The sequence below is a fragment of the Arachis stenosperma genome, chromosome 4 (assembly GCF_014773155.1).
Source record: "Arachis stenosperma cultivar V10309 chromosome 4, arast.V10309.gnm1.PFL2, whole genome shotgun sequence".
In the NCBI taxonomy this organism is placed as follows: Eukaryota; Viridiplantae; Streptophyta; class Magnoliopsida; order Fabales; family Fabaceae; genus Arachis; species Arachis stenosperma.
The window spans coordinates 80,664,735-80,684,416 of NC_080380.1; the positions used below are offsets into that span (position 1 = coordinate 80,664,735).

The 19,682-nt window shown below is 38.8% G+C and overlaps 2 non-coding genes across 2 annotated transcripts; one reads left to right on the forward strand and one right to left on the reverse strand.

Annotated features, from left to right (window-relative positions):
* Nucleotides 1-781: 781 nt before the first annotated feature.
* LOC130978611 (small nucleolar RNA R71) lies at nt 782-889 on the forward strand. Its single transcript, XR_009086233.1, has one exon. It is a non-coding gene; the product is annotated as a small nucleolar RNA R71 (small nucleolar RNA).
* Nucleotides 890-7,783: 6,894 nt separating this feature from the next.
* On the reverse strand, nt 7,784-7,891 carry LOC130977334 (small nucleolar RNA R71). Its single transcript, XR_009085030.1, has one exon. It is a non-coding gene; the product is annotated as a small nucleolar RNA R71 (small nucleolar RNA).
* Between the last annotated feature and the right edge of the window lie 11,791 nt (nt 7,892-19,682).

The window sequence follows — 19,682 nt, forward strand, 5'->3', positions numbered from 1 at the left end:
TCCTTCCTCCCAGAATTCGGCCATGTCTATGGCTTTGCACTCTCCTTTTGGATTTCTTCTGTATTACTTGGGAGAGTGCTAGGAGGGAGTTCAGTAACTTTCTTGCTCAGCTGACCCACTTGTCCTTCCAAATTTCTGATGGAGGACCTTGTTTCATTCATGAAACTTTGAGTGGTCTTTATTAGATCAGAGACCATTGTTGCTAAGTCAGAAGTATTCTGCTTAGAACTCTCTGTCTGTTGCTGAGAAGATGATGGAAAAGGCTTGCCATTGCTAAACCTGTTTCTTCCACCATTATTGTTATTGAAACCTTGTTGAGGTCTCTCTTGATTCTTCCATGAGAGATTTGGGTGATTTCTCCATGAAGAATTATAGGTGTTTCCATAGGGTTCTCCTAGGTAATTCACCTCTTCCATGGAAGGGTTCTCAGGATCATAAGCTTCTTCCTTAGATGAAGCATCCTTAGTACTGTTTGGTGCATTTTGCATTCCAGACAGACTTTGAGAAATCAAATTGACTTGTGAGTCAATATCTTATTCTGAGCCAGTATGGCATTCAGAGCATCAATCTCAAGAACTCCTTTCTTCTGATTAGTCCCATTGTTCACAGGATTCCTTTCAGAAGTGTACATGAATTGGTTATTTGCAACCATTTCAATCAGCTCTTGAGCTTCTGCAGGCGTCTTCTTCAGATGAAGAGATCCTCCTGCAGAGCTATCCAAGGACATCTTAGATAGTTCAGAGAGACCATCATAGAAAATACCTATGATGCTCCATTCAGAAAGCATGTCAGAAGGACATTTTCTGATTAATTGTTTGTATCTTTCCCAAGCTTCATAGAGGGATTCTCCATCCTTTTGTCTAAAGGTTTGGACTTCCACTCTAAGCTTACTCCATCTTTGTGGTGGAAAGAATTTTGCCAAGAAGGCATTGACTAGCTTTTCCCATGAGTCCAGGCTTTCTTTAGGTTGAGAGTCCAACCATATTCTAGCTCTGTCTCTTACAGCAAAAGGGAATAGCATCAGTCTATAGACTTCAGGGTTAACCCCATTAGTCTTGACTGTGTCACAGATTGCAAGAATTCAGCTAAAAACTGATGAGGATCTTCCATTGGAAGTCCATGGAACTTGCAATTCTGTTGCATTAGAGAAACTAATTGAGGCTTAAGCTCAAAGTTGTTTGCTCCAATGGCAGGGATAGAGATGCTTCTCCCATAAAAATCAGGAGTAGGTGCAGTAAAGTCACCCAGCACCTCCCTTGCATTGTTTGCATTGTTGTTGTTTTCTGCTGCCATGTTTTCTTCCTTGAAGAATTCGGTCAGGTCCTCTAAAGAGAGTTGTGCTTTGGCTTCTCTTAGCTTTCTCTTCAAAGTCCTTTCGGGTTCAGGATCAGCTTCAACAAGAATGCCTTTGTCCTTGCTCCTGCTCATATGAAAGAGAAGGGAACAAGAAAATGTGGAATCCTCTATGTCACAGTATAGAGATTCCTTTAAGTGTCAGAGGAAAAGAGAAATAGAAAGAAGAAGGAGAAGATAAATTCGAACTTTAGTTAGATAAGGTTCGAATTGTGCATTGAGAAGGAGTGGCACTCCATAAATAGAAGGATGTGGGAAGGAGGGAAGAAGATTTTCGAAAATTAATTAAAATACTTTGAAAACATTTTTGAAAAACATCAATTGATTTTCGAAAATCAAAGTGGAAAAGAAACCAAGTGATTTTTGAAAAAGATTTTGAAATTAGAAATTAAAAAGATTTGATTGAAAACTGTTTTGAAAAAGATGTGGTTAAAAAGATTTAATTGAAAAGTTATGAGTTTAAAAAAAATGTGATTGAGAAGATATGATTTGAAAACATTTTTAAAAGATATGATTTGAAAACCATTTGAAAAGATATGATTTTAAAAATGAATGACTTGCCTAACAAGAAAAGATATGATTTGAAACATTCAAACCTTTCTCAACAGAAAAGGTAACAATCTTGTGATGTTCAATCAAATCATTAATTGTTAGTAAGTATCTTTTAAAAAGGAAAGAAATTGATTTTGAAAACATTTGATTGAAAAGATTTGATTTGAAAAAGATTTGATTTTGAAAAATTTGAAAAAAATTGATTTGAAAACAAAATCTTCCCCCTAGCACCATCCTGGCGTTAAACGCCCAGAATGGTATACATTCTGGCGTTTAACGCCCAAAATGCACCCTTTTTGGGCGTTAAACGCCCAACCAGGTACCCTGGCTGGCGTTTAAACGCCAGTCTGCCTTCTTCACTGGGCATTTTTGAATGCTCAGCTTTTTCTGTATAATTCCTCTGCAGCATGTTTTGAATCTTCAATTCTTTGTATCATTGACTTGAAAGGACACAAATTAAAAATATTTTTGGATTTTTTTGATAATCAAAATGCAAAAGGAATCAATTAACAATGCATGCAAGACACCAAACTTAGCAGTTTGTGTACTACTGACACTAACAACATGAAAATGCATATGAGACACACAAAATACTTCAAGTCAATAGAATTCAAAGATCAAAACAAAGAAATATATGCATGGATTCGAAAAACAAAAACATGCATTTGACACTAAACTTAAGATGAGACTCTAGACTCAAACAAGAAATATTTTTGGGATTTTATGGTTTTGCAAATTTTTTTGTATTTTTCGAAAATTAAGTGAAAAAAAAGTATCAAAATTCTTAATGAGAATTCCAGGAATCAGTGCAATGCTAGTCTAAGGCTCCGGTCCAGGAATTAGACATGGCTTCACAGCCAGCCAAGCTTTCAAAGAAAGCTTCGGTCCAAAACACTAGACATGACCAAGGTCAGCCAAGCCTTAGCAAATCACTGCTCCAACAGCAAGATTGATACGAAATCAACAAGCTCTTGTGGTGATAAGTTGAAACCTCGGTCCAATCAGATTAGACATGGCTTCTCAGCCAGCCAGATTTCAACAAATCATCATGAAACTCTAGAATTCACCTTCAAGAATTTCGAAAAAAAATACCTAATCTAAGCAACAAGATGAACCGTCAGTTGTCCAGCCTAAACAATCCCGGGCAATAACACCAAAAATTTGATGTTGTTGCCGGATCTTGGCTCTGATGTTACCAAAAGCTTGCTCAAAACATGAACAATCCCCGGCAACGGCGCCAAAAACTTGGTCGGCGAAATTGTGAACTATACTTTTTCACAACTCTCATAATCCCTGGTAATGGCTCCAAAAACTTGGTGCGCTTAATACCATGGCATTACACAACTTCGCACAACTAACCAGCAAGTGCACTGGGTCGTCCAAGTAATAAAACCTTACGTGAGTAAGGGTCGATCCCACGGAGATTGTTAGTAATGAAGCAAGCTATGGTCATCTTGTAAATCTTAGTCAGGCAAACTCAGATATATATGGTGATGAACGAAAATAACATAGAAGATAAAGATAGTGATACTTATGTATATCATTGGTGTATGAGCTTCAGACAAGTGTATGAAGATGCCTTCCCTTCCGTCTCTCTGCTTTCCTACAGCCTTCATCCAATCCTTTCTTACTCCCTTCCATGGCAAGCTCGTATAGGGTCTCACTGTTGTCAGCAGCTACCTCCCATCCTCTCAGTGAAAGCGATTGCATATGTCCTGTCACGGCATAGCGGAATTCATCTGTCGGTTCTCAATCAGGCGCGGAATAGAATCCAGTGATTCTTTTGCGTTATCACTAACGCCCCCGCCCTCAGGGTTTGAAGCACGTCACAGTCATTCAGTCATTGAATCCTACTCAGAACACCACAGACAAGGTTAGACCTTCCGGATTCTCTTGAATGCTGCCATCAGGTCCTGCCTATACCACGAAGACTCCGAAGAATCCAAGAGATATTCACTAAGCCTCGAATGCTTGTAGAACAAGAATGGTTGTCAATCACCTTGTTCATAGGTGAGAGTGGTGATGGGCGTCAATCATCACCATCATCATGTTGAAGAACAAGTGATATCTTGGTAAAAGAACAAGCGGAATTGAATGGAAGAACAATAGTAATTGCATTAATACTCGAGGTACAGCAGAGCTCCACACCCTTAATCTATGGTGTGTAGAAACTCCACCGTTGAAAATACATAAGAACAGGGTCTAGGCATGGCCGAATGGCCAGCCTCCCAAAGATCTAAGATAGCATAAAACAAAGATAGCTACCAAAGTCTCGATACAAATACAATAGTAAAAGGTCCTACTTATAGATAACTAGTAGCCTAGGTGTACAAAGATGAGTAAATGACATAAAAATCCACTTCCGGGCCCACTTGGTGTGTGCTTGGGCTGAGCAATCAAGGAAATTCGTGTAGAGAACTTTTCTGGAGTTAAACGCCAGCTCCCATGCCAGTTTGGGCGTTTAACTCCAACTTTATTCCTGTTCCGGCGTTTAACGCTGGAATTCCTGAGGCCGGATTGCTTTGCGGGTTTGGGCCATCAAATCTTGGACAAAGTATGGACTATTATATATTGCTGGAAAGCCCTGGATGTCTACTTTCCAACGCCGTTGAGAGCGCGCCAATTGGGCTTCTGTAGCTCCAGAAAATCCACTTCGAGTGCAGGGAGGTCAGAATCCAACAGCATCTGCAGTCCTTTTTGGTCTCTGAATCAGATTTTTGCTCAGGTCCCTCAATTTCAGCCAGAAAATACCTGAAATCACAGAAAAACACACAAACTCATAGTAAAGTCCAGAAAAGTGAATTTTAAATAAAAACTAATAAAAATGTACTAAAATCTAACTAAAAGATATCAAAAACATACTAAAAACAATGCCAAAAAGTATACAAATTATCCGCTCATCAAGGAGCTCAAGCACTCCATAAGATCTTCAAGAGGAAGAACAAGCCGCCATCACTAAGGTGGACCCGTTCTTTAATTTCCTTGTTTTTTATTTTTTCCTGTTTTTCAAATTTTCATGCTTATGTTTATCTATGTTTGTGTCTTATGATCATTAGTGTCTTAGTGTCTATGCCTTAAATTTATGAATGTCCTATGAATCCATCACCTTTCTTAAATGAAAAATGTTCTTAATTGAAAAAGAGAAGAATTGCATGAATTTTGAATTCTATAACAGATTAATTATTTTGATGTGGTGGCAATGCCTTTGATTTCTGAATATATGCTTAAACAGTGCATATGTCTTTTGAATTTGTTGTTCATGAATGGTTGGCTCTTGAAAGAATGATGAAAAAGGAGACATGTTACTGAGGATCTAAAAAATCATAAAAATGATTCTTGAAGCAAAAAAAAGCAGTGAATACAAAAAAAAAAGAGAGAGAAAAACTAAAAACAAAAAAAAAAGAAAAAAAAAGAAAAAGAAAAAAATTAATAAAGTTGTGATCCAAGGCAAAAAGAGTGTGCTTAAGAACCCTGGACACCTCTAATTGGGGACTCTAGCAAAGTTGAGTCACAATCTGAAAAGGTTCACCCAATTATGTGTCTGTGGCATGTATGTATCCGGTGGTAATACTGAAAGACAGAGTGCTTTGGGCCACGGCCAAGACTCATAAAGTAGCTGTGTTCAAGAATCATCATACTTAACTAGGAGAATTAATAACACTATCTGGATTCTGAGTTCCTATAGAAGCCAATCATTCTGAATTTCAAAGGATAGAGTGAGATGCCAAAACTGTTCAGAGGCAAAAAGCTAAAAGCCCCGCTCATCTAATTAATACTGATCTTCATAGATGTTTTTGGAATTCATTGCATATTCTCTTCCTTTTATGTTATTTGATTTTCAGTTGCTTGGGGACAAGCAACAATTTAAGTTTGGTGTTGTGATGAGCGGATAATTTATACGCTTTTTGGCATTGTTTTTAGCATGTTTTTAGTATGTTTTAGTTAGTTTTTATTACATTTTTATTAGTTTTTAGTTAAAATTTACTTTTCTGGACTTTACTATGAGTTTGTGTGTTTTTCTGTGATTTCAGGTATTTTCTGGCTGAAATTGAGGGACCTGAGCAAAAATCTGATTCAGAGGCTGAAAAGGACTGCAGATGCTGTTGGATTCTGACCTCCCTGCAATCGAAGTAGATTTTCTGGAGCTAGAGAAGCCTAATTGGCGCGCTCTCAACTGCGTTGGAAAGTAGACATCCTGAGCTTTCCAGCAATATATAATAGTTGATACTTTGCCCGAGATTTAATGGCCCAAACCGGCGTTCCAAATCAGCTCAAAACTGCCCGGCGTTAAACGCCGGAACTGGCACAAGAATGGGAGTTAAACGCCCAAACTGGCATAAAAGCTGGCGTTGAACTCCAAGAGAAGTCTATACACATGAAAGCTTCAATGCTCAGCCCAAGCACACACCAAGTGGGCCCGGAAGTGGATTTTTATGTCATTTACTCATTTCTGTAAACCCTAGGCTACTAGTTCTCTACAAATAGGACCTTTTACTATTGTATTTTCATCTTTGGATCATTTTTAAATCTTTTGATCACCTTAGATCTTAGGATCATCTTTGGACGTCTAGTTCTTAGATCATTGGGAGGCTGGCCATTCGGCCACGCCTACAAATAGGACCTTTTACTATTGTGGAAGAGATGAGAATGAACTTGATCCGGAGAATTACAACATCTCCTAAACCCAATGATCTCCCCATTTCTGATCTTACCCATTCTCTTTAATTTCTGCCATTTACTTTTATGAGCATTACCCCAATTCCTCATTTAAGATTCTGCACTTTAATTTCTGCTATTTACTTTCTAGTCATTTAAATTTCTGCACCTTAATCTAAATTCTGTTTAGCTCAACTAGCATATTCTTCTAACTAAAGTTGCTTGACCAATCAATCCTTGTGGGATTCGACCTCACTCTATAGTGAGTTTTACTTGACGATAATTCGGTATACTTGCCGAAGGAAAATTTATTGAGAGACAAGTTTCCATGCATCAAGTTTATGGCGCCGTTGCCGGGGATTGATTTTGAATCAACAATGATTATGCTAGAAGATCACTAGATTGAGCATTTTTTTCTCGTTATTCTTTTCTATATTCAGTAATTTACCTTAATTTGTTTTTAATTTCTTCCTCACACCCTATACCCTCTCTATTTTATGTTCTCTTTTCTTAGTTTATCATAATTCAGCTCACTAACCCACTAACTGTTTGATAAATTGCATCACTCACACTAACAATCATTCTAACAAAAATTGTCTTCGCTATATCTCCTGTTGTGTATTCTATTTGTTGTATGACAGGGAGAAGAGAAGGAATCTCAATATCCTTTGATTCAGAACCTGAGAGAACCCTTTGGAGACGAAAAAGGGAAAAAAGGGGAAAAAGAATTGTTGGTGCTGAGGAAGAGGAAGAGTATTTTGAACCCAACATGGAAGAGAATTTGGAGAACAATCATGAAGAAGAAGCTCATAATCATGCCAGAGAAGGCCATGCAAACCGGGTTGGACATGAAAGGAGGGTCTTAGGATCCTATATCAATCCTAATCCAGGAAACTGTGGAAGCAGCATTCAGAAACCCACCATTCATGCCAACAATTTCGAGCTAAAACCGCAACTCATCACTTTGGTGCAAAATAATTGCTCATTTGAAGGAGGTGCTCAAGAAGACCCTAACCAACACTTGACCACCTTCTTGAGGATTTGTGACACAGTGAAGACAAATGAAGTCCAGCCAGATGTCTATAGGTTGCTCTTGTTCCCCTTTTCACTCAGGGATAAGGCAACAAAGTGGCTTAAATCCTTCCCAAAAGAAAGCCTGACAGATTGGGAGGAGGTAGTGAACAAGTTTTTACCAATATTTTATCCTCCTCAAAAGATTAATAGGCTAAGAACTGAGGTGCAGAGTTTCAAGCAACAAGATGGTGAGACACTTTATGAAGCATGGGAGAGATTCAAAGACTTGACACGGAGATGCCCACCAGAGATGTTTAATGAGTGGGTTCAACTTCACATCTTCTATGAAGGTCTTTCCTATGAGTCAAAGAAGGCTGTAGATCATTCATCAGGAGGTTCTTTAAACAAGAAGAAAACTGTTGAAGAAGCCATAGATGTCATTGAAACAGTTGCTGAGAATGACTACTTCTATGTCTTTGAAAGAAGTAACACTAGAGGAGTAATGGAGATGAACCACATGGATGCACTGTTAGCCCAAAATAAGATGATCACCAGGCAGCTAGCAGATCTTACCAAGAAGGTGGAAGAGAACCAAGTTGCAGCAGCCATCACCTCATCACCAACTCATGAAGGAGTAAACATAGGAGAAGAAGGTGACTGGGAGCAAGCCAACTATGTGGGAAATTCACCTAGACAAGTCCATGATCCATACTCTAAAACATACAACTCTGGATGGAGAAATCACCCCAACCTTGGATGGGGAAACCAACAAGACCAAGGACAAGATCCGAGACGTTCCAACTTCAACTCCAACAACAATGCCACTAATCAAAACACCTCACAGAGATATTACCAACATCTATCTAACCAACCTTCTCAACCACCTAATCTCAACCCACCATCATCCACAGATGATAGGCTTTCAAAGATTGAGGCTCTACTTGAAAACACGTGCAGAGAAGTCCAAGACAACAAGGTGTTTAAGGAAGAAGTGCGAGCCAACCTCAAGAATCAAGGAGAAAACATCAAGAGATTGGAGTCCTAAGTAGGCTATCTATCTCAACAAATTCCCAAACCCACTGATGGATTCCCCAGTGATACAGAGAAGAATCCAAGAGGATAACCAAAGAAAGTGAGATGGAAAGAATGCAAAATGATAACCACAAGTGATGAGGGAAGTATGAATGGAGTAGAACACCTCCAAAATAACCAACAGGAAAGTCAAGAGGAAGGAAGCTGTGCAACTCCACTCACATCCAAGGAAGAGTTAAAGAAAAAGGAAGCATTGAACCCATATGCACCCTTTCCCCACAAGCTTAAAGGTGGTGTAGCAGGAAGAATGTACTCAAGGTTTCTTGATATGTTTGCATCTTTAGATGTAAATATACCCTTCATTAAAGCCCTCCAACAGATGCCCTTCTACATCAAGTATATAAAGGAGCTACTAGCCAGAAAAAGTCCATTGAAGGGTGGACAAACAATCAAGATGAACAGAGATTGTAGTGCTCTCATTCAACCAGGACCACCCACAAAGAAGGAGGATCCAGGAAGCTTCCACATTCCTTGTGCCATAGGAGAAACAATGATTGACAAAGGATTTTGTGACTTGGGAGCAAGCATCAACTTAATGCCTCTCTCTCCCATGAAGAAGCTCCAAATCAATGAACTAACTCCTACTGATGTAATTATCAGACTGGCGGACAAAACCCAAAAACAAGCAGTAGGAGTAGTTGAAAATGTGCTGGTGAAGGTTGGGAGCTACTATCTTCCCACAGATTTTGTTGTTTTGGAAATGGATGAGAATCATATTTACCCCATCATTCTAGGAAGACCCTTTCTAGCCACAACTAGAGCACTCATAGATGTAGAACGAGGAGAGTTAGTGCTGAGAATACATGATGAGCAGCTCACTTTCAATGCTTACAACCTCTCACAAGGAACAGATCACAAAGACAATAAGATGATAGAAGAACCAAACGAGGAAGCACAAACAACACAATTGGAAGCCCCATTGGTTGAGAAGCCATATAGTCAGGAAGAACCATGTTCAAAGGTGATCCAAGAGAAACCAGACCCACCAGAGTCATACAAGATCAATAACAAGAATCCCCTAGAGAAAGAATCCATAGAAAACAAGAAAACATCAATGGAAACAAGGAAAAGAATTCCAAAGGGATGGAGAAATAAGAAAATTCTTACAGACAATTTCTCACCAGGTGATGAAGTTATTTCTACATACTTTCCATCTATACCACCTCACCTACCCACTATTCCATCTCAGTTACCTCCTGTGTATACTATCAATAAAATCTTATCCTTAGAGCATCTGGAGCTCGTCAACAAAGCTAACGGATATACATTCACTGCAAGAGGAGAGGACTTCAAGCACTATCAACCACCTTGACAAAGAACCAAACGTCAAGCTAGTGACGCTAAAGAAGCGCTTCATGGGAGGCAACCCATGTTCTATAACTCCCTCTTTCTTAAATTTCTAACAAGAGCAACAAAACAATTTCCATGGAATTTCAATCCAACTTTGACAACTAATTTAAAGTTCCTCCACATGCAACGTATAGTACATGATAAGTTTGGTGTTCAAACACATCAATTGAGGTTTGAACACACTTTATAAGAAAGATTTATGTCCCAAACTTGTTGTACCATAGGATCACAAACAAGTTTGGTGTGCTGACGTGCATGCTTCAGAAGCTTAACAAGGAGTTGAGTTGCTTCTTTAAAAAAAAAAAAGAAAGGAGAGAGATTTTTGCTTCGTTAGTTCACCTTTTGAATTTTCCCACCAATTGTACAACTAATCTTCACATTCTCTCTTTGTCATATATAGGGAATCAAAAAGGACATTGATGGTACTTGATAGGATAAGAGGTTCGGCCACTACACCAAGGGAATCTCACACTTGTCCTCATAGGGAATGTCCTTGGAAGTGTTGCCATGCAACATTGGGAATGGATGGCTTTGGAGACCAAATCAAGACCCCATAAAGGAGCTGATCCTTGTGCTCCTTCAATCCTAAAACCCCAACCATCCACTATCAAACACCATCATCAATCCACACCCTTCAATCAATTGCCATTTTCCTATTTAAACCTCTTCACACAACCTCTCCATGCACACTTATACTCACCATTCCCACTCTCTCCTTTCGGTTCTACACACACTATACACATCACTCCTCACCAAAGCTTCACATACACCCTCATAGCCATCTTGAGAATAACCAACATAGCAACTATCTTACATGGCATCGTCAAGCTCTAAGAGACTAAAAGGGAAGGGACCCATAGAACATCCTCCTTTTGATGAAGTGCGGTTTAGAACATTTCATCATGCACTTCAATATGGGTGGATGGCTGATAAAGAAATAATTTATGAACTGGGCTTTCAAGTATCAAAAAACGAGTGTCCGAAGATCATAGAGAAGGTGGAGCAAATTCGCTGGGAGCTCCTCAATGCAACTCTAGTAAGAGAGTTCTATGCAAATGCAGTTAGGCAAGACAAGGCGGATGACTCATACACAAGTTTTGTGAGAGGGGTCATAGTGGATTTTAGTCCTATGACTATCATGAGAGTGCTGAAGTTAAGAAGCATCTCTTTTGAAGAGGAGAGCTATCACTCAAGAATGGACAAACCTCCCAATTATGACCAGATTATACAAGATATATGTGTGCCAGGAGCCGATTGGGAAAGAGGTCGCAAGAGAAAACCCAAATTTATAAAAAGAGGAGATCTCCTCCCAGAGGCTAAAGGTTGGTTCGAAATTGTAAGGAGATCCATCCTCCCAGCAGGAAACAACTCAGAGGTAAATCTCAAGAGAGCAACGATGTTACAATGTATAATGAAAGGAGGAGAGATCAAGGTTCATGAAATCATAGCCCAAGGCATTCGGAAGTTTGTTGAGAAGAGTGATTCGGGAGGAAAGTTGGGTTATCCCAGCACAATTTTTCTTCTTTGCAGACTGGCCAGGGTGATATTCGAGGATGCGAACCCCGTGTGGGTAACGGTTGGTCTTCCAATCACTTATCGTCGGATGCATGCAGCTACGGCTCCACTACCTCTACGGAAAAGACGAAAGAGGCCAGCACTTCAAACTGAAGAAGAACAACCTCCACAAGAGCAACCCCCAGCCACCTTAAGCATGCACCAACTGCAAGAGGCTATTGATGCTTTATCTAGGCAATGCATGGAAAACCAAGAGGCGCAAAGGGAGCTCCAAATACAATCAAGGGATCACCATGAAGAGTCACTTTCCAGATGGATGAATCAATAAGGGGCATGGCAAAAACAACTGATGGATCAGCAATTGGAGCAAGGAAGACAATGGAGTGAATCCTTACACAATTTGAATCAGAAACATGATGAACAACAAGAAGCCATCCAAAGGCTAATCAACATCCAAGCACATCAAGGAGTCCACATTCATGAGATGCATAGGAAACAAAGAGAACAAGCAGATCTTCTTGATGAACTTAGAACATTCTCGGAAGGAGTCTACATGAGTGAGACTGGATACCATGTGAATACCCAAGCCAGGCTTGGATATCTAGTCGGACAATTGCCTAATTTGCATCCAGGAATCACAAAATATGAGGATGTAAAGGATGAATTAGCACGAGTGGAGCGCAAAAGGGTTGAACAAAGTCATGAATCGGTAAGGAAGGCACTAGAGGATTGGAAATTAGCTAGGGCAAATCGGATGAGAGGAAGCACAAGTGGACAAAGCGAATTTAAAAATGGCAAGGGAGCAGAAGAGAATGAGCAGACCGGCAAGTGAAAGGTGGTGAAGTTCCTTCTTAGTTTACCTTCTTTTTCAAAGCTTTAAATAAGGAAAATCATGTATGAAATAGAACATGCTTCCATGGTAGCTTAGGATTTTCAATTATGCATTTAAGTTTCATTGCTTAGGTCTATGTTATTGAGCCTAATGTCTTGAATGCTCACTGTCATCTTGCCTACTTGTATGCTTGTCTCTTTAAGTTAATCAAAAAGAAAATGTTATGGAAAGAACAAGAATGGAATCATTTTGTGAAGTGCATTCTAAGTGTTTGTGGTAGGATGATTAGTAAGCTAAGTTGGTTCACCAAGAAAGGAAAGAAAGCAACTATCCATCCTAAGTCATAAGTTTGAGACACATTCCTTGAGGCTAGCTAAATAATAAGATCCCAACAAGAAAAGAAAAAGAGTAATACAAGTGAAAATAAGAAAAGGAACACAAAAAGGAACAATGCTAGGCACCAAGGGTTTTGAAACTGAGGCATGTGTCTGTGGTGTTTATGTACAAGGGATATACTTGGATGGATAAGCTCTTAGGGGTGCCTTATCACTTGGTAACTTGGATTAACTAATCCGGGATTATTAGCTGAAAGTCCACTATCAAGAGTAACCCTTGTTACAAAGCACTTAGTAACCCAAAGAGGTGCTGGACACCAAGGTCTCAAGAAAGAAAGAATAACAAACCATGTGCCTGTGGTGTGTATGTATGAGGGAAAGAGACTTGAGGGAGTAAGTCCTTAGGGGTGTCTTAACACCTAGCACCTTAAAACCAACTGGTTTGGGAGCGTTGGCTGAAAACTTATCATAAAAAGTCGCCCTCTTACAAAGCACTTAGCAAAAAGAAAAATAAACTTTGAAAAGAAAAAAAAAAGAAGGATCAATAAGAAAGAAGCCTCAAGGGATGCAATCAAGAGAGTGACTAGGGATTTGATAAAGGCTTGAAACCTAAAAGGAAAGAACCTAAGTTGCTATGCATGTAACTCCATGAACCATGAATGCTGTTTCCCTCTTATCTTCTTGTTCTTTCATTTCATTTTTCTTATGCTTCAGTACTTGCTTAGGGACAAGTAAGCTTTAAGTTTGGTGTTGTGATGCCAGGGCATTTAGGTCAGTTTCACTTACCTTTTCCTTACTATTTTAGGGTAGTTTCATGCATTTTCCTAGTAAACAAGGCAAGTTTTGGGTGAAAATACACTTACACCTTCATTTAAGCAACTATTGTGAATTTTGCATGATTTCATGAGATTTTTGCCAGAATTGCATGATAATCTAATGATGCATAATCTCATGAGTTTGGCTAGAGCTTTGATGCACTTTAATTGCTTGATTTCAGGACAAATGAAGCATGAAAGAATCACGTTAGCATTCATGTTAACTTAGTTAACGTGACTACTAACGTGGGATGGCAAATAGCTTGCAACGTTAATGAGAAAAGTGATCACCAATAACGCCTGCGAAGCCATTCATAGCCTACGTTAAGAGCCACATTAACTAAGTTAACGTGGTACTTAACGTAGAAGGAAAAGAGGACTCCACGTTAATGAGAAACGTGAACTCCAATAACGTTTCTCCTCAACGTTAGTGGTAAAAGTGAACACCACTAACGTTGGGAAACTAGGTAATGCCCCACGTTAAGAGTCACGTTAACTAAGTTAACGTGAACTCTAACGTGGACAAGGATCAACAATGCCAACGTTAGTGACACTCACTTTTGTCACTAACGTTGGATCATTTTCATTGCCTACGTTAACTCTCACATTAATATTGTTAACGTGAAAGTTAACGTGGAGTGGGGTTCAAAGAACCAACGTTAGTGACACTCACTTTTGTCACTAACGTTGGAAGATGGCTTCATTACTATGTTAAGAGCAACGTTAACTTAGTTAACGTGGGTTATAACGTAGGGGATTAAGGCAATTAGAGCGTTAGTGACAAAGGTGAGTGTCACTAACGCTCTCGAAGGTGATAGGTGCCCACGTTAAGAGCTACGTTAGCTAAGCTAACGTAAGACCTAACGTAGGGGGCGAAAGGCAAGCAACGTTAATGGGAAAAGTGATTCCCATTAACGTTTGTGAAAAGGGGCACAAGCCAACGTTAATGGGAAAAGTGAGTCCCATTAACGTTGGCCAAGAATTGAGAAGGAACGTTAGAAGTCACGTTAAGACTTCTAACCTTGAGAATAACGTGGGCATATAAGGGTGGAACGTTAGTGGAAAAGGTGAATGCCACTAACGCTCTCCCACCCAGAAATGTATTCCACGATTAATCTCACTAAATGCCCAAGCCTAATTCATATTTCTCTGCAAGCTGGGCCCACTAAAGATGAGAATTGCTTCAACTCAAGGTCTAAAGCCCACATCCAAGACTTGAAGAACTCACTAGAAGATCATGAAGAGTAGTATATATAGGAGTAGTTTTGAACTAGATAGTGACTTTTGGCACCTTGGAGAACTACTCTCTGCATATTTACTTTTCTGTACTTCTAGCATGGATTCTTCTTTTCTGCCATTTTTGATTCCTAGAGCTATGAACAACTAAACCTCTTTCATTGGGTTAGGGAGCTCTGCTGTAATTTGATGGATCAATATTAGTTTTCATTCTTCTTCTTCTATCTTTTCTCTTGATTTTACTAGAAAGCTTTCAATCTTAATTCAATTGGTTAGTTATCTTAGAAAAGAAACTCTCCATAATTGGATATCTTCGGAACCTTGGAAGAGGAATGAAGAGATCATGCTAGAATTGCTTTCTCATGCTGGACCAATTTGGGTTGGGATGGATATGTGACTATAATCCTACCAATACTTGAATTGGGAAATGTATGTGGTATAATCAGTGACCATACTTCATCTCTTCTCATGAGCAATTTACCAAAGAATTGGCTATTGATCAAGATTTGAGAGATTGGATTACCAAGGAATTGGGATTCAATCACTTAAGATTGCCAAGGAGATCAATGAATGCATTGATTGAGGAAGAGATGAGATTGAACTTAATCCGGAGAATTGCAACATCTCCTAAACCCAATGATCACCCCATTTCTGATCTTACCCATTCTCTTTAATTTCTGGCATTTACTTTTATGAGCATTACCCCAATTCCCCATTTAAGATGCTGCACTTTAATTTCTGCTATTTACTTTCTAGTCATTTAAATTTCTGCACCTCAATCTAAATTCTGTTTAGCTCAACTAGCATATTCTTCTAACTAAAGTTGCTTGACCAATCAATCCTTGTGGGATTCGACCTCACTCTATAGTGAGTTTTACTTGACGATAATTCGGTATACTTGCTGCAGGAAAATTTGTTGAGAGACAAGAGACTTGATTAAGGCTCAGTAATAGTCCAGCTAAAGACAATAAAGAAGCGCTTGCTGGGAGACAACCCAGCCATTAACAAAGCTTATTTTTCTATTAATTGATTTTTATAGGTTCATATTAATTTTCTTCAAGGTAAAATGGCAATTGCATGAGTTCACAGAGTTACAGAAGGATTCAGAGAATAAAACAGCAAAAAGAGACTCAATGGTGCAAAAAAGCCAGTAAGAGCTGTTTTGGGCGTTGAATGCCCAAAAGAAGCATCTACTGGGCGTTCAACGCCAGTAGAGATAGCCATCTTGGCGTTAAACGCCAGAAAGAAGCATCTTCTGGGTGTTAAACGCCAGAAAGAAGCATCTTCTGGGCGTTTAACGCCAGATTTACAACGTCCTGGGCGTTCAGAAAAACGCCCAGTGACAACGGAGTTCCTGGCATTTAACGCCAGCCAGAAGCAACAGTTGGGCATTAAACGCCCTGGAGAAGCTACAAATGGGCGTTAAACACCCAAAACATGCAGTGTTTGGGCGTTTAACGCCAGGATTGTGGGGAGGAGGTGAATTCATTTTCAACTAAAATTTTTTCCATTTTTCATGTTTCAATTCATGATTTCATGCATAAACATGTTACAAACTCTCATCTTTCAATTCCAAAAATTTTAATCCTAATTTTTCAAAGATATCAAATGTATCTTTCTTAATTCAAAAACAAAAATCCTTTTCAAATCCCCTCCAACTTCTTTTCAAATTTTTTCAAAAATCAATTATCTTTTCAAATTCATCTCAAATCTTTTTTTTTAAATAAAAATTCAGATTTATCTTTTTCAAATATCTTTCATAACTTTTCAATTTTAAATTAAATCTTTTTCCTATCATACTTATCTTTCACAAATCATATCTTCTATCTTATCTTTTTCAAAATTTTTGAAAACCCACCCCCTACCCTTTAAATCCACGTTCGGTCTCTCTTCTCTCCTCCACAATTCAAAAATTAGCTCTCCTTCTATCCCTCTCCTTTCCTTTCCTTTGCTTGAGAACAAGCAAACCTCTAAGTTTGGTGTGTTTATCTGTGATCACTATGCCATACCCACTAAGATCATGGCCTCTAAAGGAAAACAAACCACTCCAAGAGGCAAGAGAGAATATTCCAAAACCACTTTGGAATCAAGGGAAGTTCTTAACCAAAGAACATTCAGACCATTACTACAAAATAATGGGTCTAAGGTTAGTGATCCCGGAAGTTAAATTCGATCTGAAAGAAGACGAATATTCGGAGATCCAAGAGCAAATTCGAAACAGGAACTGGGAAGTCCTAGCTAATCCTGAAACAAAGGTGGGAAGAAACATGGTTCAGAAATTCTACGCTAATCTATGGCAAACAGACAGGCAGAGAATATCTGGAATTGCCCTCTATGACTATCGGACCTTGGTTAGAGGAAAGATTGTTCACATCCACCGTGACAAAATTAGGGAGATCTTTAAGCTACCTCAGCTGAAAGATGACTCAGACTCTTTTAATAGGAGAATGATGAGAACAAATAAAGGGTTGGACAAGATTCTATAGGACATATGCCTCCCTGGAACCAAGTGGACAACCAGCACCAAGGGCGTCCTACATCAACTCAAGAGAGAATATCCCAAACCAGTCGCCAGAGGCTGGCTGGACTTTATTGGGCGTTCTATACTGCCCACTAGCAACCGTTCTGAAGTCACCATTAAAAGAGCAGTGATGATCCATTGCATTATGTTGGGAAGAGAAGTGGAAGTTCATCAGCTGATTTTGTGTGAACTTTACATAATTGCAAACAAGAACTCCAAAGATGCCAAATTGGCTTATCCAAGCTTAATCTCTATGCTATGTAAAGATGCTGGGGTAAAGATGGGAGTAACTGAGTATATCTTAGTTGAGCGACCAATCACCAAAATATCAATGGAAAGACAACAAGTGCAGGACGACCCCATCAAGAGGAGAGCACAGGAATTCCTCCCGGAGATCCCTCAAATTGAATACTGGGAGCATCTTGAAGCATCTGTTACCAAGTTGCAAGAAGCTATGGACCAAATAAAGGAAAAACAGAATAATCAAAATAGCATGCTTTGCAAACTGCTTAGGGAACAAGAAGAGTAAAAGCGTGACTTGAAGGAACTGAAGCGTCAAAAACTATCTCTTGAAGGACCAAGCACCCCACAGACTAGAGGAACATCCACTTCCCAAAATAAAGGTTGTTGAGTCCTACTATTAGTCTTAACTCTATGATAGTTGTTCTTATAGGAATTTACCTTAGAAGTTATATATGAGTAGTAGTAATTATTATATCTATTTTAATTTTATTTCCAATTAAGTTATAATTTATTTTTCTCATCATCATCAAACATGAATAAAATAGTAGATTTTTAGAATAAAGAAGCAATATTTTTCGAGTTCTTAATAAGGAAAATTCTAATTATCTATATGTGGTGGCAATACTTTTTGTCTTCTGAATGAATGCTTGAACAGTGCATATTTTTTATATTAAAATTTATGAATTTTAAAATTGTTGGCTACTGAAAGAATGATGAACAAGAGAAATATTATTGCTGATTTGAAAAATCATGAAATTGATTCTTGAAGCAAAAAAAAAAGCAGCAAAAAAAAAAGAAGCAAAAGAGGTAGAAAAAGCCAATAGCCCTTTAAACCAAAAGGCAAGGGTGAAAAGGATCCAAGGCTTTGAGCATCAATGGATAGGAGGGCCCAAGGAAGTAAATCCAGGCCTAAGCGGCTAAATCGAGCTGTCCCTAACCATGTACTTGTGGCATGTAGGTCCAAGTGAAAAACTTGAGACTGAGTGGTTAAAGTCATGATCCAAGGCAAAAGAGTGTGCTTAAGAACTCTGGACACCTCTAATTGGTGATAAGTCACAATCTGAAAAGGTTCACCCAGTTATGTGTCTGTGGCATTTATGTATCCGGTGGTAATACTGGAAAACAAAGTGCTTAGGGCCACGACCAAGACTCATAAAGTAGCTGTGTTTAAGAATCAACATACTAAACTAGGAGAATCAATAATACTATCTGAATTCTGAGTTCCTATGGATACCAATCATTCTGAATTTCAAAGGATAAAGTGAGATGCCAAAACTGTTTGGAAGCAAAAAGCTACTAGCCCCGCTCATCTAATTAGAATCTGAGCTTCACTTGAAACTCTGAGATATTATTGCTTCTTAATTTCTTTTTATCCTATTTTATTTATCACAGTTTAAGTTTGGTGTTGTGATGAGCGGATATTTTATACGCTTTTTGGGGGATAATTTCATATAGATTTTAGTGTGTTCTAGTTAGTTTTTAGTATATTTTTATTAGTTTTTAGGCAAAATCCATATTTCTGGACTTTAGTATGAGTTTGTGTGTTTTTTTGTGATATCAGGTATTTTCTGGCTGAAATTGAGGGAGCTGAGCAAAAATCTGATTTTGGCTGAAAACGGACTGCTGATGCTGTTGGATTCTGACCTCCTTGCACTCGGAATAGATTTTTTATAGCTACAAAAGTCCAATTGGCGAGCTCTCAATTGGGTTGGAAAGTAGACATCCAGGGCTTTCCAGCAATATATAATAGTCTATACTTTACTCGAAGATAAACGACGTAAACTGGCCTTTAACACCAGTTCCATGTTGCATTCTGGCGTTGAACGCCAGAAACAGGTTGCAAGTTGGAGTTAAACGCCAGAAATAGGTTACAACCTGACGTTTAACTCCAAAAACAGCCCAAGCACGTGAGAAGCTCAAGTCTCAGTTCCAGCACACACCAAGTGGGCCCTAGAAGTGGATTTCTGCACTATCCATCTTAGTTTACTCATTTTTTGTAAACCTAGGTTACTAGTTTAGTATTTAAACAACTTTTAGAGACTTATTTTGTATCTCATGACATTTAGATCTGAATTTTGTATTCTCTGACGGCATGAGTCTCTAAACTCCATTGTTGGGGGTGAGGAGCTCTGCAGCGTCTCGATGATTTAATGCAATGATTTCTGTTT